Genomic DNA, 24042 nt, shown 5'->3' on the forward strand with positions numbered 1-24042 from the left:
AAGTTCTCTGTCACCTTCATCTAAGAATATATTTAGCGATACGAAATAGGTATATTATACATTACTTTAGGATCTGAAGTGTGATTTAACTGCCATAAATTAAAACTAAGCATAATATACCCGCAAATTAGCTTAAATGAGTACCATACACATCACACGAAGCGAGCTACGCCAATAAAAAAATCACAGTCAATAAGAATTAATTAGATCTTCAGTCTATATTTTTAAATTGGTGTTACGTTGACGCTATGAACTTTGGGCTTCCTATACTAAATGTATCTATGCCAAACACTCTATATATAAAACGTTTTTCGTCGAATCTGCAAATTGAGCAAGCCGCGCGCTAATGATGGGAGGCTGATGATAGTTTATCACATAGGAAGACACTGAAATGCTAGGTGAGTCACAACACTTTCTTCCTTTTTCTGGGATTCATCCTTACTTACGGTCAAATTTGGTACCGTCTATGTAGTACCTGTGTGCGGCGTACCTTGAAATCATCTCGGTTGATAGCCTCCAAACACAGTGGACTCCTAAAATAAACCAATTGTTGTAAAATTACTACTTGTAGCATGTGTGACAAAATTTAAAAACGAAAGATATCTCAGAATCAAGGTTAAGTCAAACGAAGCGTTTTATGCGGGTTTTTTATCTTACCTCAGGCTATCCAAAATACTAAAACATTGTTTCCTATACTTTTGGAAGTTATATAGTAAATATCTTAATAACTATCACTCAAATTTGGTACGCTGAATAAAGTTATAGTGTAAATATAGAATTGAAACTATGATCCAAACTTAAAATAATGATATTACAGAACACAATAAACTTAACTTAGGATGAAAATGGAAACTGTAGATGCATGTGTATTACTGAGCGAAGGAAGGAAAGTAACTCAGCTGGGTTACGAGTTTGACAGAGTTCATACACAGAAATCGTTCGGTGGTTTATATTTCCTGCTTCGACTTAAAAGATAAAGAAGATAAGCTCGCTTTAAAAAGAGTTAAAAAGAAAAAAAAGAACTTTTAAAAGATTTAATTTATTCTGAATTTTTGTTCAGTATTTGTAAATAAATAATGTAGAAAACCGACACAGAGCTTGCCCGCTGGACTCTGGTGCCCAAATCCCAACTCCGCTATATGCATGCCTGCCATAAAGTAATAGAGATATAAACTTTTTTTAAAAAGTGCAGATTAAGCCTAGCTTAATATTTAAATTTTTTTTTAACGATACCTACAGTATGGCGCTAAATTCGTCATACAAAAGCAGAGGAGTGTTTCCTGAGAGTAAAACAAACAAAAAAGTTCCAATAAACTTAGGGCGAGAAGCCCATCGTTCACGTGTTATAGTCTGCCGAAAACATGAAAAAATCAATTCTAAAGGTCCATAGCTCTAAAACTATGGGACCTACCAAAGTCGGGTCAAGACTTCACTTAGGAACTAATATGTGCTCTATCCAAAAATACATATTTTAGAATCCTAAGGTACTCACGCAACAATTTTTATGGAGGTAGTTGGAGAGTACTTTATATCATAGGCCCATAGTCAAACTCCCTCTATAAACATTGTTGTGGAAGCACCTTAGGATTCTGAAACACGCATTTTTGGATAGGGAAGTCTTGACCGGACCAAGGTAGGTCCCATAGTTTTGGAGCTATGAAACTTTAAAGTTCATTTTTTCATGATTTCATCAGCAGCCTATAACACATAAACGATGGATTTTCCGCCCTATGTTTATTGGATTTTTTTTTTTTTTTTTTTTTAACTCTCAGGAATCACCCCTCTGCTTTTGTACACCGAATTTAGCGCCATACTGTATAAATTAATAAGGTAGAAGTATATGTGATCCTTCTCACTATGCTCACTTATAGATATATCTTAAAGGCTAATGATAAATAACACCAGCCCTCTGCTCCTATACCACCCTGTGATACCGGAGCAGGACGTTTGGGCGCGAGACGTTTGGACGCAAAGCCGTATATCTAAATAGGTTAATCTACTTAAATGGGTTATAATGTACTTCAAAAATAGAAACCGGATGATTATGTACTAAAAGCCTTAAAAATAGGCATTAATATCACTAAAACTCAAAAAATAACTGCACAACCTAAAATTAAGAAGTTCGGAAAGGTTAAATTTGATCCACATTTTCTTTAAAATGCCATGGCAAACAGTCACTGAAAGTCTCAGTTGCAACAAATGCTTAATTTAGTTCTATTTTTTTTTTTTTTTTTTTTTTTTTTGTGTGTGTGTGTGTGTGTGTGTATAGTGCAGAAAAAAATGGGTCTAATTATTTTGTTTTTAGAATGATATATCCTAATTTCAGGAAAATCGGAGACAATGACCTGCAGAAATATTTTTCAGCATGAATCTATATTGGGCTAAAATAAAATTTGCTGTAGGCATCCTACAACACCCCAAAGTAAACTTCTGTGAAGTTATCTTTACAATATCTCTAACGTAAAGGATATTCATAACTTCATAGCAATTCATTACACTGCATTACTGCTTATTACTACGTATTTGCAACACAGATAATTGGAAAGGAAACAACAGTGAAATCTAATATACCTATTGAATAATTTGCTTTGTCTTATGTTACAATTACCATGACATTAACATTCCATGACGGAATTATGGGCCAAATCCAGCATTATTCTGCAATGTCAACAGTTTCAAAATTCTGTACGGCGAATTCTTTTATCAGCTTGAATATATTTTCTTCTTTCAGTTCAGTTGATTTTGAGTTTAACGTCCCGTGAACAGCGAGGCTATACACAACGTGAACCTACTGATTAACGTGGAATCCGAACCACGACGTGAGCTCTCGTCGGGAATTTTCTTCTTTTCTTGGGCGGATCGTCTTCTTGAAGCATTGTCTCGTGTCCTGCTTCTCTTTTTCCTTCGAAATGCATCAATAAAGCGCCAAATCAACCAATGTCGTTCCTTTACGTTCGATATATTATAAAGAACAGAAGTTTGTTTATTTTGGGGTGTCATTGGCTGCCTACAGTAAATTCTATTTGACCCATTCTTCCTATTTAAATGTATAGTTAGTGCCTATTTCTATGAAAATTTATTAATATTATAGTGTCTCAACTTTCTATCAATACAATAGTCTCAACTATATGGTTTAATGGGTATATCGAATAATAATAATAAAACATTCAATAAATACTCACTTCCTGAACTACCCAATACATAGCATAAAGAACAGCTATGTTCATTCCAAAACCAGCTCGTAATCATTTTTTCTGATCTCTCGGAACAGGTCAGTGCTTAATAAACATTTCTTACGTTTTGTACCATGTGTTTTAATAATCTATTATAGAAAAAGAAAATGCAAAAAATTAAAATATGTACAGTATTTTACAAATTCTAAGTCACATCTTTATAGTAACTAAAAATTAATGAGAAATGTACATTGTTTTTAACTTAAATTAGATATCTGAGTTCCAATTGAGGCAAAAATAAATAATAAAATTGTACCATCGCCATCTGATATATGGTTCAAACTTTTTTTTTAATAGGAACTAGACATGTTTTTAAGGGGCTTTTTTTTTTTTTTTTTTTTGGTCGAAAAAAAAATTCCCAACAAGTAATGGGCCATCGAGGACGGGGAGTACAATTCATGAATTGTAGAAAACGTGGAAAATGGTCAAATTCGGAGCCTCACAATTCAGCAATGGAGACATATAGAGTTACAATTCTTGTTGTGGTATGCACATAGGGATATGAATAAACTATATTTTATTATAGTTTGGTTTGCGCATGCGTATCTTTAAGTACATAAATTAACAAATGCACGTAAGTTTATGTGAAAAGTCGAAGTTTATGCTTTTTTTCGAGCACTTCCGGTTCGAATTTTAAATTCTGTTTTCACGGTTGGTAAGACCTAGTTACCCGCTCCCCCCCCCCCAAAAAAAAAAGTATCGCTTCTGTGTGCAACCGTTTTATCGCAAAAAATTCGAGAAATCGTCAAATTTTCAAAATCGTCATTTTCTCGAAAACATCATAATTTCAAATTCTTAAATTTTGTCAGATGGTTCAACTGTACATGAATAATAAACACACCAAATAGCATTCTCGACCAATGCTTCATGAATGAACTACAGCCTTTTTAAGTTAGCGAACTTTCGTTAACTTTGAAGTCACAGCTTGCAACAATGAAAGTGGAAAAAAATGCTACCGCAAAGCACCGTGTAAAATTTCAAGATAAAAATTCCATTTTACTGCATGTGGACTTCGCTTAAATTGGACTGTTATTCTGCAAAGGGAAGTTCAGAGTGATCACTGGAGAAACGAGCAAATCTCCTTTACGGGAGTGATATATTATTATGAAACAACTGACAGTTTTGCCATAATAAGCGATGACAAAACACACGATTCGGCTCGTACTCATAGCCATGAATAAGATTCTAAAAATACTCGAAGAAAAGCGAAAATATGCGTTATAGAAAAAGGTTCGAGTACGTGAAAATAAGTGTCTACAATTTAATAAACCGTTTCAGTGATTTCTGATGGTGCTGCATTCCACTTTAAAAATTGCTTTCAGATGTTTAAGATGCAGACAGGTCCGATAAAGGAGTGGCTTTTCAGTGAAACCGGCCGTGGTAAGGGTCTCTGCGACGTATTGGGGAGAGGGGGGATAAGAATGTGGCAACACGGGAAAACGAAAAACAGATTCACAGTATTAAACCAGCAGAAAAATTCGTGTGTATAGTGCAAGTACCAACTCCGGGTATTACTCTCGTCTTGTTGCCAAAAACCGAATTCGACAATTAAAAAAAAAAAAGTGGGAAAGTGTGCGACCGGTAACTGGTATTTACCGAAGTCATCTTTGGCTTTTATGACAGTAACGGGTCACTATGGACTAACTTCATGCTTTCCCCAAAATCGAGCTTCTGCAATTCAAAGTGTAGATTTAAGAAATTTGCAAAAATTAACTTCTGTTACATACATATATAATAACCAGTGATGGATAGCAGAAATATTATCAATAAATCAAATATTACATGAAATTGCAGTGTTCTTTGTGTTTCCAGGAGGCGCGGTGGCTCACTGGTAGAGCGTTCACCTCCGGTGCTTGGGGTCCTTGGTTCGATCCCAGCTCGCGCCGTGTGGACTTTGTGGTGGACAAACACCGTGCTGGTGGGTTTTTCGGGGTTCTCCCGTTTCCTCCCACTTTCTTCATTCCGCCATTTCACTCATTTCTCATAATCACTGTCTCCTTTAGCCTAACCGGCATAAACGTGGGACGTAAAACTCCCAAGATTTCATTTCATTATTTTTTCTTTGTTTCCACATGCACCTTCAACAGGGTACAGGTTTCCAGAAGAGAATAAGAGAAGAGAATATAAGTGTTTTGTGACTATCGACAACGTGCTACGAGTTGTGAGTGCACCTACACCTATTGGAGCATCTGCCATGGTTACATGCTATTAGCGAAGAAGACACTAAGTAAGCAAATAATTACTTCAGAGTGGAAAAAAATCAGTGAAACTTTGTTTTGTAATCGTAATTTACACTTCAGGTTACATCGGTTTAAGAAAACGGAGAAGGGGAGGCTCATCTTATTATTTGAGAGAGCCTTTTTGATCAAAATAATAAAAAGGAGCCAGGAAAAACTTTTATTCTTTATTTAATGAATGTGAACCACAAACATCATCAAATTGTTGCACTTTCATTGTTTTCAGTGTTACCAACGGTGATATTGAAGTTAATGAAACTTCGCTAACTTCAAGAGGCTGTAGTTCATTCATGAAGCATTGGTCGACAATGCTATTTGGGGTGTTTATTATTCATGTAAAGTTGAACAATTTGACAACATTTCAGGATTTTAAATTATGGTGATTTCGAGAAAGGTGATTTTTGAAAATTTGACGGTTTCTCGAATTTTTTTGCGACAAGACGGTTGCACACACAAGCAATACAATTTTTTTTTTACCAACCGTACCAACCAGGTCTTACCAACCGTAAAATAGAATTTTAAAATTCGAACCGGAAATGCTCGACGCAAACTTCGACTTTCGAGATAAACTTACGTTCATTTGTTAATTTATGTACCAAAAGATACGCATGCGCAAACCAAACTATAATAAAATATATTTTATTTATATCCCTATGTACACTCATGTCCAAAATGACTGTCGCATATCTATAACTGTCTTGTAAGAATATAATTTGATAATGATTTTGCAGGGTACTATTAATACTGATACTACATGTATAATCGGGAAATGTATATTCGTAGTAAATTTCAGAAGAAAAGAATTACAAACCCGAAAATTAGAATGAGTAAAACAAAATGTTGCTAAATGGACAAGAAAGTTTTATTTTCGTTTTATTGTTCTTATTTACTGCTCTTTTGACATGAAATTTGCCACATACATCGTCTTTCCCGATTATACACATACTAACATTATAAGAAATACCGGACGAATTCGTTATCAAATTATATTCCCACAACAACATATTTATAGACATGCGACAATAATTTTTGTCATGAGTGTACATACCACAACAAGAATTATAACTATCTGTCTCCATAGCTGAATGATGACGCTACGAAGTTTACCATTTTCCACGTTCTCTAAAATTCGTAAATTGTACTTCCCGTTTTGATGGCCCATTACTTGGCGGGAAAATCTTTTCCGACAACAAAAAATACGGGTCATTTAAAAAACATGTCTAGTTGCTATAAAAAAAAGTTTCAACAATATCTGAGATGGTGATGGAATTTTTTTTGGCTGACTTGAAATGGAAGGCGCAAACCATTATTTATGTTATTTATACGTTGATTCATTTTGCAATAGCAATCTACATGTAACTGTATATCGGAACCTTATATATATTATAATATTTATCATAGGTAGAAGTACGTAATACGTAATGCATAGTACTCCGTAAGGAAGCTATTATGAACTCAAGGCATTATGTAAAGTGATGATGCAGAACCACAGGAGTGAAGTAAAGCTCTATTAGATGTAAGGCATAGTTGTATGGGATATAAAATTTTTACACTACCCTCGGTTACGTGCATATCCACCGTCGCTGACATGCCCGCTCCATACGGAAGCACACCAAGCTCATCCTGCTACGCCCTTGTGCTCACTCTGTTAATAATATTCGTGCTTTTCAGTGGCTATCTAGCACTGGTTGGTTCGTATTTTTCGCACTGTCGTTCTATCATTGTTTTTTTTTTTTTTTTTTTTTCATGGTAATCTTTACTTTCAATTTTCAATACATATATTTGCGCCTGATTTACATAAGAGTTGTACTTCTGCACTTCTGAAGCACGGAGTTAAGTTGTTCTAAAGGAGAATATATTTTCGGAAAGAACAGGTTACAAATACAAAACATACCTAAAATATAAAAACTTACTCTTTTCTTTATCATAGCACTATTGTATTCTAGATTCCTCGCCCAACTAAATGAGGATTTCACTTACGAAGTATCAATAACACTAAAACTGTATTCTGTAACCATAGCCGCCCGCTGCAGGGAGCACTTGCTTTAGCAATGGATTTTCCTAATTAGTATTAAAATATGCTAAATTTTTTTATTCACACACAACAGTTAGTGAAGTTAGCAGTGAGTTGTAATAATTGTTATTTTACATTAAATATTATGTGGTTCTAGGTATTTGTATCCGCGTCTTTGCTTGTATGTCGGTAATTTTCCCCACTTCCCCCTGTAAAAAACTCCTGTGGGAGTTACTATGTCTACATTTCCCTTTAAAATTCGCTTATATACTACATATACATCTATATAGCAACTAATTTTTAATAAAGATGAATATATTTATGATTACGCCAACCACACGATTAAATTAATCGAGAGCCGTAATTAGTATACACTACTTTAATTGGTTAGTGCATCGCATACACGACAACAACTAGCATATCTGAGGATGTTTCATACTGTGACCAGAAAAATTTACTTCGAAATATCCCATACTGCAGCTAATTTAATATTATATAAGCATTTCGATACTCGAAAAGAAAGATCAATTGAGACGTGTTAATTTATCCTGAATAACTGAGTCCTGCAACCAAGGAAGAGGGGTTAAAATAACTAATTGTCTATAACAGCCCAAGTACCGGCAATAATTAAGTGCAATGAGCAATTACAAAGACGAGACGGCTATTTTTACCGCAAAACTGTACAGCTGTTATTCCTTTTGCTTAATGTAACCAAGTAAGTTGGTTAACACCTTTTGACAATTTTCTTGGTAACTAAAGGTCAGAAGGTATAGCGTCATTAGCTTCCCGCACTTGGACCTGCTCGTCACTGGGGGTGTGGTAAGAGGATAGCAAATCACCAGCCACCATTCACTGCGCTCAGCGAGCCACGAGTAACCAAGCTGGCAACTCCCCATAAACGTCACTACAACTTTTCACGGGAAAGCAACGACGTTATACCTTCCGTACTATAGTAATCCAGGAAAAGGCAAAGTGTAGTATCACTGAGTACTACTCGGTTACTATTCGGCTACACGACTTCTAGCGTAGTTTTAACCGAAATTCGACTACCAGCAGCTAAGTTATCATTTAATTCCTACTCTGCACACGAAAAGAAAAAAAAAAAAAAAGTTCATATGAACCCGTGGTCAAACGTCTATAGTTACAGGCTGCCGAAAACGTGCGAAAAGGAAATTTAGAGGTCCAGAGTTCCACTACTGTGAGACCGATCCCAGTCGAGTCAACACATTACTTAAGAGCTAGTACGTGCCCTATCCAAATATCCATATGTCAGAATCTTGCGGCACTTACACATTAACTTTTATAGAGCCAGTTGAGGAATACTCAGAAAAGTTGAAGTGCTCATAAACTGTCCATTGATACGCAAGCACCGCAGAATTTTGAAACATGGGTATCTGAATAGGGCACATACTAGTTCTTAAGTGATGTCTTCCTTGACTGCGCTCGGTCCCACACTGAAGCTATAGATTTTTAAAGTTTATTTTCTTATGTCTTCGACAGTCTATAGCTTCGAAAGTATGGACTTTTTACCACAGGCCCATATGAACTATTCCTTTGCTCTGATGTGACAAATCACCTCTGTAGGTTTGATGCTTTAAATTTTTTTACACCCTATATATATACCAGGGTTGGCTGGTTTAAACCAAGGTGGTTTAAACCAGCTGTTTTTTTTTAAAAAAAAAAAACAACTGGTTTAAACCAAAAAACGAAAAATGTTCGTAAAAGTGTAAGTGTTTGTAAAATCTTGATGAACACACATTTGTGGGTTATCACGTTTCACTCCCATATATTATTCGTGTTATATTCAGACCTGAATTCCCCATTCATTACTCAAAAAGATTATACTACAAAAGCATTTTTTTTTTTAAGTTTATAAATGTTTGTGATTTTTTTGTAGTTGTTATTATTGTTATGTAATTGCAATCAAAGAAAAATTCTAAATATTGTTTCGTTTCAATGTTTACTATTGATAAAATACTTCGAAATGCCGTACTTTGTGTGTGTGTGTGGGGGGGGGGTCATACAGACCCCACGAGAGGCATTTAGTGAAATGAGAACTATTTTTGGTATCTATTTATGTATAAATGAGTCTGAGCCAAAGTGGACTCAAATAATTCGTATCTTTATTCACTTTTCTTACTGATATGCAAATTAAGTCGTTGTATTTCTTTAATTTGGACCAATAAAAGTCATTGTTAACTAACTTGAACTAAGGTAGTTCTGTACTCCGTAGTACTTAGAAATTGTCCATATGTAATTCTCTATAATAGTTTTACTTGTGCAACTGTTTATCTTTTTGCTCTTCCGAAATTACTCTTGACAATTATATCAAGAAGCATGTAAAGATCAGTTCAACGTATTTTTATCAGGATTCCTTCGTGAGTGAGTCGGCAGACGTATCGCATTTGTGGCCAATTAGTCCTGGTTCCGAGTTCAAATGGAGGACAATTTCTCTCGGATGTAACTCGAGAAGCGGTTTTTATTCCGCTTTAAGCTTATGTGACTCCTTCCAGCATAACCCGGTTGTTGCATAATAACATCAGGATGAAAAAAAACTTATTTCTGTCCATATATGATATGAATATATAGAGCAAATTATTTAAACCAAACAAACCTGGTTTAAACCAAAAAACCGTTTTTTTCTTTCCAATAAAAACCATGGTTTTTGCCAACCCTGATATATACTAATATAAAGAAACGTGGAGAAAGTTATATTGTTTACTGACATAACCAAGACATACGGTTAGTGACATAACCAAGAAGGCAGCAATCTTCTAGAACACAGGAACGTCTTCCCATTTAGCTGTAATAAAAACAGAAAACAACGTGCCCTGCGGGGCACTAACCCGTCTCCACTCGCTAACGTTCACTCGGCATCATTATGTGAATTAAATGTAGAACTTTGGTAAAGAAAGAAACCAATTATTACACTTTTAGCCAAAGCTCACGCTCACGCCTCAAGCTGCGGCTCACGCTCATCACGTTGTTCATCATAAACTCGCACAGCCTAGGATCGAACTAGGGATGCTGATGAAAGAATTGGTGAAAAGAAAATGTGGAGGGAAAAGAAAACTCACGCTCATCACCTTGTCCATCATAAACTCAAATACTCTAGGATCGAACTAGGTGCATTGAGAGATCTACTATTTAATACCGTGCCTACAGTCCCTCCACCCCCCAATTTCACACTCAGTTGAATAAACTGTGTCTGTGTAACGTAATTAACTGACAAATTACACTTGTTCTAATACAAAAAGAAGAAATGAATATCGTAATCTGAAAATACATAGTACTGCCCGCTGATCTAGTTACTAGTGTGTGTGCATTTCGGGCACGTAGTCTCGCGTTCGATTCCCTGCGGGAGAGTACAAAAATGTAATTTCTTAATTATTTACGTTCATTCTTCATCCATCTCGTTTAGCATAAAGAGTATAACTATGGAACGTTATCTGAACATACATAGTTCACTAACCTTTTCTTTATCATGATCCCTTTCTATTTTTAGAGCTTGTCTTTCTTGCTTCAGCTTACATTCCATTTCTTCTTTCGACGTCTTAAGATCCCTCATGTTGCATTCCAGCACTTTGTTCCTCGCATGACAACTAGCTAGTTCCATTTCCGCTGTTTCTAACCTTTCAGCTAAAACTGAAAATATAATAATAAAAATAAATATTATCATTTCCCTAAATTTGCTTTCTATATAAATATGTAAGAATTCTCAAAAAAGTATTGTGACCTGCTTACCCAACGCACCAGAAGTAAGCATTCTACAAATGAACCACCGTGATCCCCACGTCTTCTTTAGACTACATGGCATAAGCGTTAAGATATAAAACAAACGTTTCATTTGAAGTTTCACAACCCCAAGCAATAAAATTATTTCCGCCAGTTGAAGAAAGACACACGCAGCGTTTTCATTTTAACTTTTACGATAATTAACATAGAACAAACGAAAAACAAATAAACAAATGCCGTCGAATTGTAGAAGATTCGCTACGCTCGTTTCTATAATTAACAACTAAAACCACGATGCGTAACTAGATCAAACACAACAATAACTTGTCATCACTTATGGAAATTCCCTTTCTTGTGTATATATATATATATATATATATATATATATATATATATATAAATAAAAAGAACAGCCCGTTCTGCATTGTTACTACGCCTATATCTGTATTTTGACTTGTTAATTTTATTCAGCATAGTAACAGAACTCAAAGTGAAAGACAATATACGCCAGATAACAAGTAAAAGTATAAAGTACTGTCCTAGCTCCACATACTCAAATTCATTACATTTCAAATCTTTGATCAGTAAATTCAGTCTCAGCAACTAAAGTATTTCTTACGGGAAGAGTTATATTACTGAGCGAAAGACACTTTAGGAAGGCTTACTTGTTACGGGTGTAAATATGCGTTCAAAGGAATGCCATTGAAACGGTTGTGATATAAACACCAACCAACATGGGTATGTGGTTGCCACTAAAAACTACAAATGCTACATAACCGAGTCAGGACAGGAGCGCAACAAGGAATGGGGCAGCGTGAAGTTGCGTCCGTAAGGAATAAGTGCGTCAGCGAGGGTGCGTATGCGCGTAAGCTAATGATTACGTAAAGACTAAAATCATTATATATTGTTATTAATTACCAGCGTTGGCCAAAACCATGGTTTTTATTGAAAAAAACTTTTTTGGGGGGGGGGAGGTTTAAACTTTTTTTTGTTTGTTTGTTTAAACCAGTTTTTTGGTTTAAATAATTTACTCTATGTATTCATATTAAATATGGACAGAAATTAGTTTTTTTCCCCTTGGTGTTATTATGCAACAACAAGGTTATGCTGGAAGGGGTCACAAGCTTAAAGCGGAATCCAAACCGCTTCTCGACTTACATCCAAGAGAAATTGTCTATTTGGACACGAAACCGGGACTAATTGGTCACAAATGCGATTGCCGACTCAGTCACGAAGGACTTCTGATAAAAATACGTGGTACTGATCTTTACATGGTCCTACTTGTTAATATAATTGTCAAGAGTAATTTCAGAAGGACAAAAAGACAAACAGTTACACAAGTAAAAACATTATACCTAGAATTATAAATATATAAATCGGGAAACTCCCGCCTTAGCCATTAGGAATATCCTGTTATTACTTTACATGTATCTGTATGTAAAATTTTAAGGTCAACGGATCATAATCACTACGCTAAAATTGAGGTATTAAATTACAAATTTGGTATGTATATATCATTCAATAAAATTAAAACCAAGTCAAATCCAAGCTGATGTTGGAAGCTACATAGGCACTTGATAAATTGGGCAATTTCTATCAATATATTTAAGCAACCTTGGCTTCTTTATAAAACAACAGGCATTCATTCAAGTAGAAATATATCATTTGGTTTCATTTCGTATGTTTAGGCTTAACATCCTTATGAAATACCAAGTTTATCACGGAGAAGACTCCTGCTTAGAGGGACACCTCGAATCGCTACTTGGTTTACACTTGAAAGATGGGTTGTGGTTCGACCGAGAATTAAACACGGGACCCCTTGATTAAAGGGTGGAAAGTAGATAAAAGTAATGCGGATGGTTTGATATGTGGAAACGTCACCATGAAGTTCACACGATTTAAAGCATTTTTCGTTTTTTTTTTTTTTTTTTGGTTTAAACCAGTTGGTTTTTTTAAAAAAAAAAAGCTGGTTTAAACCAGCCAACCCTGTTAATTACACACTGCTCTCCTGAAATAAAAGTAGTACTCCTTTTGTAAATTTTGCAAATCTATACGGACCTAAAATAGTACATTCCCACGTACATGTAAACTAAAACAAATACATTACAATACAAATTAAAATCAAGTTGTATAACCTCTACTGTTACAAAAAATACATCCGCTCGTTCTGCCATAAATTACTACAGCACTCATCCCGGAAAGTTAAAATTTGACTCTGTTCAAGAATGTATATAAGTAATCAAAATATAAGGAATGTGAATATGGATGAAATAATCAGATGAAAATCGTAATCTGACGTGTAAGTTTTAAAACGTAATTCAAAGCGGGTGGAAAAAAATCATGATTTTTTTAAAAAAAATCATTTTTGATGATTTTTTTTAAATCGATTTTTTTGATTTAAATCAAATCTTTCTCCTCGTATAATACAACTCGCGAACTGAAGAAAAAGCATTACAAATTAGTATTAAATGCCAATTATGCCATTTAAGTGAAAGTATTGGGGTTGAATTTTGAATTAATCCCCAATCGTTAACCTATATCAATCCCAAACAATGTTTCTTAGCTTTAAATTATGGCTTTTTTTTTTTGGTAAATTATAGACTTTTAGTCAAGCATCATCCCTATTTATCCTAGGATGATGGTTCATACCTCATTCTCTTCAGAATAGAACAGCCTTTAAAACGGTAACACTCACATTTTCCCTATCATGTCCCTGAAGCGGAAAATTTTGAGAGATGTCGGGATTTTTTCTGATTTTTTTTTTTTTTTTTTTCAAATTTTGATCCCCTCTGGACTCACTTGTGTTAACGCACAGATCTCAAAATCAACTGTTAAATACTAAGGGTGTACTAAATGTGTGTATAAAATTTCAAGCTTCTATCTTGAATAATAAGGGCGGGAAAAATATTTAACAATGAGCTAAGAACATCCTCACCATACCCCAGATGACACGGATGTGATATAAAAATTTCCTCAGACATCTTATTTATCCTAGAATAAAACAGTTTCAAACGGTACCATTCAAATGTGTCCATCGTGTAGGCTATCTGGGGCTGGAAAATCACGAAAAAACGGATTTTCTGTTAAGAAATATCCCCTTTTTTTTAACTTTTTACCCCTCTGTACCGCCTGTGTTTAAAGGCAACAATCTGAAACAAATCTGAAAAATACTAAGGGGTGAAGTGAATGAGTGTCCAAAATTTCAAACTTCTAGATACAAAAGTAAGCCCGCAAAAAATAATATCCCCGAATACCCCAGATTTCCGTATAAAACATGATCTCAGGTAACAGTTTACTGAAACATCCCTATTTATCCTAAGATCATGGTTCGTACATCATTCTCTTCGGAAAAGAACAGCCTTTCAGATGGTACCATTCATATATCTCCATCTTAGGCGGGGAAATCGCGAAGAAAGCTATTTTTTGTTAAAAATATCTTTTTTTTTTTTTTTTTTTACATTTTCGCCCCTCTGGACCCCCCTGTTTTCACGCAGAGATCTGAAATCATCTGAAAAATACTAAGGGTGCACTGAACGAGTGTGCAGAATTTCAGTATTCTGAATGCAAAAAGTAGGCCCGCCAAAAAATAATAAAAATAGACACAAAAAATCTTTTTTTTTTTTTTTTTTTTTTAAATTTATGACATCCTCACATCCTATGTCTCGACGCAGAGAGAAGTGAAAGCATATGTAACGTGCTCTACAATTCCTTCAATCTTGAAAAAACAAAGTAAAAAGCTTTATTGGTACTTTTTTAATCGAATAATAAAGATTTTATCCTATCACCTAAAAATAGGTGATATAATTTAAAAGTTGAAGCGTTAAGGAAAAAGTACAGCAACGCTTATTAAAGTGACACTTTTTTCCTCAAAAGTCACTGATATTTGGCAGGGGCATATTTTAAAGGAAATTGTAACTAGCTTGCGGCACGAAATACATAAATTTTGCCTAAAGTTATAAAGTCTAAACAAAACAACAACAACAACAACAAAAATCGGAGAGGGATAGGATACGCCGTATTATCTGGGAACAAATATATAGACGCACACACAAAAGAATCTTCGTCTTAAATGTCGATGGTGATTTCCCCGTTGGAATAGCTAACGATTTACAACATAAACCGTATGTTACGAAGAGAAGAAAACAGGATTGCCCTGTTACCCGTTCAAAACGGGATTTTCCCTAATCATCCTCTGCATGACACTTGTTTTCAAAGCTGTACATACTGTACATTTGAGTCTCATTGTATTATGATTATCATCTTCCATAAAATCGGAATAACAGAACAGAAACGGGACTTTACTTATTTTCACTTTAAATTATTTCGGAATTTGATTTAAATCAACGATTTTTATTTAAAAAATCAAGTGATTTAAATCAATCCACCCTGATTCAAAGTATACGCTTGTATTTACATACTGCACAAATAAGCCACCATGAACTCAAGTTATGAAGGCAATGTTCCAGTAAAAGACAACTTCTTAATTGCTTCTTATATGCGAGAATAAACCATTAAAATGTACAGGAGAAATATGTAAATTGTTCTATTTTTCAATATCACTCTTTACTCGCAGTCGCACCTACACTTTGCTGCCTCCTCTACCTTTATCGTTCTGATTCAGACAGCACTAGTGCTTGCTAGTTCCCACATAGCACGGGTCATTTTGAACTGTAGCATGGTGTATATCCGAACTCTACGACACTATATTTATTCGCACAAAGCTAAAGCCTTCCTAGACTGAATCTGCTTCGAGAAATGTAGCTCTTCACTTTGAAAATACTCTCTAAGCTAGTAAACAGTGAATTTTCCGATTAAAGAAGTTAACATAAATATTGGCCAGAATAAATCTGGGATATAGTATACAACAGGTCCTCATCATTTCCCGAGGACTCAGGAAGTTCAGTATTTTACGGATTATTCATTGAGGACCTAGCAACTTGAAAATGGGGTAACAAAGCGATTTTCATTTACTTATCGATTGAAACTTGTACATGACATACCACCATTTCTATACGTGGTGCAAGAGTTTGAACTATCCTCGAGTACGGTGCACTTTATGTGCGCCTCTGTAGTGCCCTTGTACTTTATATTTCACTATGTGTGTGTGGGGGGAGAAGGGACTTGAACGCATATTGCATGTCTTGTGCTCGTGGATAGTTCTTACTGTTGCATTACGTACAAACGTGATGGTATTTCATGTAGAAGTTGTAATAGCACACATAAGAAACGCAGATCACGGTGTTCTCATACTGCATATTCCAGTGTGAGTACAACATGATCTGGGTTTCTTATGTGTTCTATTACCACTTGTACATGACATACCACCATTTCTGTACGTGGTGCAAGAGTAAGAACTATCCTCGAGTACGGAGCACGATGAGGAGCTGTTGTATACTATTACCTTATTCTGTACATTACGATTAATTTTATTCTCGCCTTATGTAACTGACCCCACATTTTATTACCCAAGCCTGGCCCTTACAATCAGGAACCTTAAATTAGAACAGAAAAGACGGTGCAGTTTTAGGTAATAGTATACATGAGAACCCCCTGTCTTCCGTGCGCGAGGATACTTCATATTATATATTTATACGTTACCAAATTAAATCACTGCGTTGTCTTCATTATATGTGCTTAACATTCTATTTTTACTTTCTAGAATAAATTTTGTTGATTTCGATTCGAAAAATGTTAAATATTTTTAAATTTATATCATGATGCAGACCAAAATCCTTGTTGCATATAATGTAATGCGCTATAGCATATAAAGTACAAGGGCAAATAGGTACGTTCTTTCTTATTTTCGTATCAGTGGATAAGTAAATGAAAGTGGGTTTGTTACCCCCTTTCTAAGTTCGTAGATACTCAATGAATAATCCATAAAAGTATGAGCGTCCAGTTTCTCCTGGAACTCAGACGGTCTTACGTATACTATATCCCAGTTTTACTATACGGATCCACACATTGTAAAATGTACAGAAAAATTTTGGAAAGTGTTTAATTTGCCCATTTTATGTTGAGAACAGAACCCAACGAATCCCTGGGGGGGGGGGGAGCTTCTAACCTTTCTACTGCTACTCCTACTACTGCATACACTATGGATCCGGATAGTAAAACTGCACGGAATAGACTAATCTATAGTTTGCTTTCTCAGACTCATTGCACACTCATTTCAGTTTACATTAACTTTACACTTTATGCTCACAAGATACTTTATCGAAAATATCTCCAACGTTCATATCTACCTTCCTCTGCTGATGGTTCTTCCTTTTTCTTTTTCCGTAATTGTCTTTGGCCATCACTTCCCCTTTCCTTTTATTTAAGAGGTCGAATGTGTCGTCAAAATTTAGCTTTGTGGCTATAAGTCTATTCGGAAAAGTATTTTCAGTATCTACATAGCTTCTGAATCGATCCATTAACTTCCCTATAGATCTCGTATCAGAAATCGGAGAATACATGATTCCTTCTTTTAGATAACTCTTCGCTTCACACAACTTAACGTGATAGTATTTAAGCTTCATATATTATTTTCCTGTACTTTACTTTGCCGGATAATAATTAGTGCAGTATAAATCCTGCATAAAACTCAGAATAAAATTTTTAAAATTTGAAAAAATACACACGCACGAGAAACATACGAAAATTCCAATGATCAGTTCAGTTTCAGTTACCTCCCTTACGGGAGATTTATAAAGGAAGTCCCGGCCTTAGAGCCCTGTGAACTACGTCACTGTATTTGTTTTAATTTTAAATTGTTTGAAATACGTACTAAAATGGCACGTGCCAAGATGGCCGAATTTGCCTGTTTTATATATGTTTATCACACTATTAACGTAATAAAGAAGGATGAGTGGCGCATGAACATATTGAAAATGAAAAACAGTATATGAAGATTGTAACAAATAATAAAATTGTCCAAAGCAATGAATTGTAAATAGTAAAAAATTGAATAAAAAATGAGAGCAAAGCTCCCCAATACTTAGTGTTTACGAGGCCATGCCATCTCTTATCCTTAATCAACTGAAAAATTCCAATGATGCCAGGCCGGCAAGGAACATTCCTTTATATTGTATCTCAATCTCCACTAATAATTAAATTCGTATTTCAGGATCAGCCCATGTTTCAACTGAAAATATCACAGCATACATAAATAGCCCATTTTATGTCGTGAACAGAACTATACCAACCTCTGCGTGACTTCTAAGCCGGCCAAATGAAACACTACTTTTGCGTTGCATTAACGCAAATCGGTATGAAAAGTGGCTCCAAGACTAAACGTCCTATGGAGAGTCAATTTCGAACCTATTTTGTTTTCTATATCATGTATGTAAAACATTTTTAGTATTGCTTCCAAAATATTTTCTCTCTCAACATTAAAAACATATTACATTACATTCAACACAATATTTCTAGTACAATTTGTGAAAATTTTCGCTACATTATTTTCCTGCTATCGTTCTAAAAATGTATTTCCTGTACTTCATAAAATGTTTTCCAAACATTTTTTGAAAATGTTTCTGGTAAATATTTGGAATACTTCTCAGGTATAACAAGGAATATATTTTCTCCAGTAACGAAAGAGTATATTCTGAAAACAATGTAAAAATGTTTCTATAATATATCAGAAAATGTGGTTCACTAAAAACACAATATATTTTCCAAAACATAACGGAAAACATTTTCTATTCATTTTTAATATATTTTCCTTTCCCTGTTTTAAAGTTTTATATTCAAAATTCGATAAAATATTCTGGAAATAATACTAAAATATTGGTCGGAAATGCTTCATTTAAGTTATATGAGAAGATTACCAAAATACTTTTGTAAAAAATTAAGTAAACCTTTCAAAAACATTTCTGAAAAATATTTCTTATATTACGAAAAAAAATATTTTTAAAATTATCTAAACGTTTTTAAAAATATATATTCAATATGTTTTCTCGTAAAAATAGAAAATATTGCTAATAACGTATTAGAAAATATTTTTTAAATATATGGAATATATTACATTTCATTGTTTTCCGTATCATATATGGAAAACATTTTTAGTATCATTTCGAAAATATTTCCCCTCTCAACAGTGAAAACATATTACATTACATCCAACACAATATTTCTAGTACAATTTGTGTATTTTTTCTTACATTATTTTCCTGCTAATGTTCTAAAAATATACTTTCTGTACTTCATAAAATGTTTTCCAAACATTTTTTAAAAAAATATTTCCGGTAAATATTTGGAATACTTCTCAGGTATAACAAGGAATATATTTTCTCAAGTAACGAAAGAGTATATTCTGAAAACAATGTAAAAATGTTTCTATAATATATAGGAAAATGTGGTTCACTAAAAACACAATATATTTTCCAAAACATAACGGAAAACATTTTCTATTCATTTTTAATATGTTTTCCTTTCCCTGTCTTAACGTTTTATATTCAAAATTCGATAAAATATTCTGGAAATAATACTAAAATATTGGTCGGAAATGCTTCATTTAAGTTATATGAGCAGATTACCAAAATACTTTTGTAAAAAATTAAGTAAACCTTTTTAAAATATTTCTAAAAAATATTTGTTATATTACGAAAGAATTTATTTTTAAAATATTCTAAACGTTTTTAAAAATATATATTCAATATGTTTTCTCGTAAAAATAGAAAATATTGTTAACAACGTATTAGAAAACATTTTTTAAATATATGGAATATATTTCATTTCATTGTTTTCCGTATCATATATGGAAAATATTTTTAGTATCATTTCGAAAATATTTCCCCTCTGAACAGTGAAAACATATTACAATACATCCAAAACAACATTTCTAATATATTTTGTGAATATTTTCCTGGATTTACTTTCTGGCAAGCATTCTCAAAATGTACTCTCGGTAATTTCTAAAATGTTTTACAAACATTTTTGAGAAAATATTTTCGGGAAATATTCGGAATACATTAGGGAAACCAGAATGGAAATCTCCAGAGAAGGAAAACCTTTTGCAAATCAAGGAAAATATTTTCTTTTGGTTGAGGAAATATTCCTTGCTGTGTGGGAAATTGGGAGAAAACAAAATTTATACTATTCAAAAAGAAAAAAATAAACCACAACACCGACATTGAAATACAAGCATACAAATTCATAACAATTCAGTTAAATATTAATGTCTATGCCTTGACAGAACACTCAACTGAAAAAAACTGAATATTCTATTTTTTAGAAATAGATAATTCCAAAAGAATCTCACCTACCCGCAGTGATATTGTTACACTCTATATTATAGTATTCAATCATTAGTCATCATCATACGTTAATTTATTACAGTTCTGATTCCGTTATGTTCAGCCGATAGTGGAGGCAACATTTCTTAAGCACTCCTTGCGGGAGTGAAGGTGGTAGACATAGAAATTGCAAGAAAGGACCGATGTTAGTGTCGAATTCATAATTTTTGGAATCCCTAAGTTGACTGATATCAGTTCTGATTAATTTAAATTGAGTCTCTAGTGGGGGTAAGTTCCCCTAGCACACAAAGGGAGAGTGGAAGTGCGTAACATATAAAATGATTGAAAACATCTGATATTAGTGTAGAGTCCATAGTTTTGGGGGTCTCTGAGATGAATAGCAACACTTCCGATGCCGTTAAATACAAGTTCAACCCTGATTAGTACCCTTGGAAGGCGAATTCTACCATGAAAAAGTAATAAAAGAAACGATCGATATTACTATCGGAAGCATAGTTTTCGGGGCCCTTAAGTTGATTGTTGGCACTTCTTATACTAATTAAGTGTACATTTACCTCCATTAGCACCCCTAGGGTGGTGGGGAGGGGAGAAAACGATTATATTAGTTTCGAATCCATAGTTCTTGTGATCGCTAAGATTAATAATTACACTCCCCATAGCGCTGAAGTCCAAGTTTAGCAACCATTAGGTAAGAAGTGGTCAAAAATGTAATATGCCAAATGACTGATAATGAGATTTATCATAGTTTTCGAGGCTAGCAGGACAGTTTCAAATAACTTCTTGAATACCCACTTGAAATTACTTTTAATCATATTAATAGCAGCATTTTCCTCAGCTGCTATTTGATGAATCAAGATGAAATTTTCAGTTTAAATTGAACATGAAATAGGACATATAAATACGTTTTATTATTCATTCAGTTTGCAATGTTGCCACGTAATAACTAAAAGAATGGCGACAACGGACATTTTAAGCGAAATTTTCTCAAATATCTCTCAATTAGTTTTCCTATGTAGACAGAAATGTCCCGTTCATTACGTAAAATGAAATCGTACACTCTTAGGAATCGATCGAAGTATAATTTGTTCCAGTGTTGCACTAACGGTCATTTAAATAGATAACATGGAGGTCTGTAAATATACACGGGTGCTAAAGAGTTAAGGGCCTCAGGATCCAGGTGTTGCACTGATATGTTGGACAACAACTATTTTTTGATTCTAAGGACCCTAAGGAACATTTCTAATATAGTGGGAAAAGTTCCCTAAAAGGGGGGGGGGAGTTATCACCCACTTGGCCCTTAGTCTAAGTAACATTGTGTGTGCTAGCAGCAGATCAACGGTGTTGCCAACAAACATCAAGTTGAATGTTCTGTGATATCACTATGTCAATTTATTATATATTTCAAATCAACCTCTAAAGCAAAAACTTAAAATTATATATTTGTTATGCAGTATTTTATATTAGGGACGCTATAGTATCATAATCATCCAAAAACAGATCAAACTTCGGAACTTTCTACATTAGATACAACTCAAGTGAGAAGAACGAGGTAATGATCATTCAAAATGTCGAATACTACAGTCGTAGAAAGGAACTGAGAATTATCCTTCTTTCAAAGAACTTTATTACAAAAACTTGTTTAGATAGATATCAAAAATCATAATGTAATCCAGTAATTTGATATCTCAAAAAATGTCGGAGATGTGAAAATTGGTAAAATTTGATATATTACTTATAATTGTGTATTTATGGGAACGTTTTACAAACAATTCTTTGTTTACTTCGCTCGTATAACATTATAACAATACTTTTCGGTAGGCATAGTTACAGATAGTTCTCGGATGTACATACTTTTAAACAATATTCGAAACTTAGCTAGTGTTTACCATATTTTCAGAATTGTTTGAAATTTTTAAGAGGTGTACATAAGCACAGTAAATACAACAGCATTCAGTTTTATTGCCTATAAATATATTTAGAAAGATATATACACTTTCTGAATTGGAAGGGAAGGAAAGGAAAGGAAAAAAGTAGCAACGGCACTTCAAGAATAGTTCTGCAATTTGTGAAGATTCCAACCGGATACCTATTTCGCTCAGGGCGGCTGTCAATTATCGTGGACCCCGAACTGGAACAAGTGAAAAATTATTGTTCTCTCCCCTTCAAATTATCTACACGCTCCCAAACAATCAAAAATAGATTAACCTGAGGCCAAAGTGTTGAGGAAATACAAAGAATGGAAGTAAAAAAAAAACTGGTAATGTTATATTCAGTTCAGCCAACTGCATCATTCTAAACAATGTAAAATCAGAAACTTGGTTCCCGGTGGGGCACTCGGTCGAAAAAGTATAACAGCTTTTTCAGTCTAGCCATCTTGAGTGAAATCTTTTCCTGGGTTTTCCTCATTTACACTAGCAAATGCCTCGATGGTACCTAAGATAATGGTCTCAGACCGCTCTTTTCCTTCCTTTTCATCGAATAGTATGCTCGCCGAGAAACGTGATCCCTCATATACATGACGGGCTAAATGACCACAGATGCCGACAGCACAGAAATCTAATCCCTCATCTCACAGTTTGCGTAGTAAAATAGATCATTTATTTTGTAGTGTATTATCAAATAATTAGGATTTGATTGCAATTATGGAAACTTGGATTAGTGAATCACATTATGAATCTAAACTGTTTCATAACAGGTATACAGTTTTTAGGCAGGATCACAAAACCATTACAATTGCCAAATCACCTCTGCTTTGACCAAGTGCAATATGTGCTTAATAGATAGAGAGGGGTGATAACAATTATAAATTTTGTTCGTGAAAATAAGCGCAGAAAGTAAACAATATTTCTTTGTGTAGTGTGTTTCCTACCTGAATCTAACATTGAGTGCTATGGTGAATTATTTACCGGAATCAAAATTAAATGTCCTCAAGGTAGTTGGATTCTTCTGATTAGTGATTTAAACTTGTTAGAGATAAATTCTCTGAGAGTTGAGTTTTGAAAACAGATCTATAAATTAAAAAAAAAACATGTATAATTTTATGAGTTATTATAATTTAGAATCATTAAATAATGTTCTTAATAAATTTGATCGAACCTTGTCTTGTCACATATGTCAGAAGTGGAAATCAGTAGTCCTTTAGCTAAAGAACATATGCATCATGCGGCCACTGTAATAAACATCAAACAACAGTCAACGCTAAAAGTAAACCAGACAGTGGCGGATCTAGACCGGGCCCGGGGGGCCTAGGCCCCCAGTTTTTTAAGTGACAAAATTAATTGAAGCTATTATTTTTATATTATTGAAAGTTTATAGTAAACTCATGATATACTTATGATAGTTTGGGTTCTGGTAGGCCTCACTTTTTACCTTCGAGGTCCGCCACTGAAAGCAGAAGAGCAACATCTCTGGATAGAGCTTTAAAAGGGCTGATTTTTTAAAGTTGTATCAAGGACTTTCGTTGGTAGATTGGAATTGCTTAAAGAAGTACAATATGATGTTAAAAGTTTTGTGAGCAATTTCTATAGTGTTATCTATGCCACATTTGATAATAATATTCCACCTAAAGAAGCACACGTTATAAT

General features: G+C 34.2%; 1 long non-coding RNA gene across 3 annotated transcripts; it reads right to left on the reverse strand.

Annotated features, from left to right (window-relative positions):
* Positions 1–289: 289 nt before the first annotated feature.
* Positions 290–18517, reverse strand: LOC145668004 (uncharacterized). Of its 3 annotated transcripts, none has more exons than XR_014127939.1 (4): positions 18407–18517; positions 10957–11129; positions 3183–3322; positions 290–533 (listed from the first exon to the last, which is right to left on the reverse strand). It is a non-coding gene; the product is annotated as an uncharacterized LOC145668004 (long non-coding RNA). The 3 variants fall into 3 exon arrangements; XR_014127940.1 differs by lacking the exon at positions 18407–18517 and adding an exon at positions 18199–18325; XR_014127938.1 differs by lacking the exon at positions 18407–18517 and adding an exon at positions 17465–18183.
* Between the last annotated feature and the right edge of the window lie 5525 nt (positions 18518–24042).

This window comes from Thermobia domestica, chromosome 13 (genome assembly GCF_964235325.1).
Source record: "Thermobia domestica chromosome 13, izTheDome1.hap1.1, whole genome shotgun sequence".
NCBI classification, from domain to species: Eukaryota; Metazoa; Arthropoda; class Insecta; order Zygentoma; family Lepismatidae; genus Thermobia; species Thermobia domestica.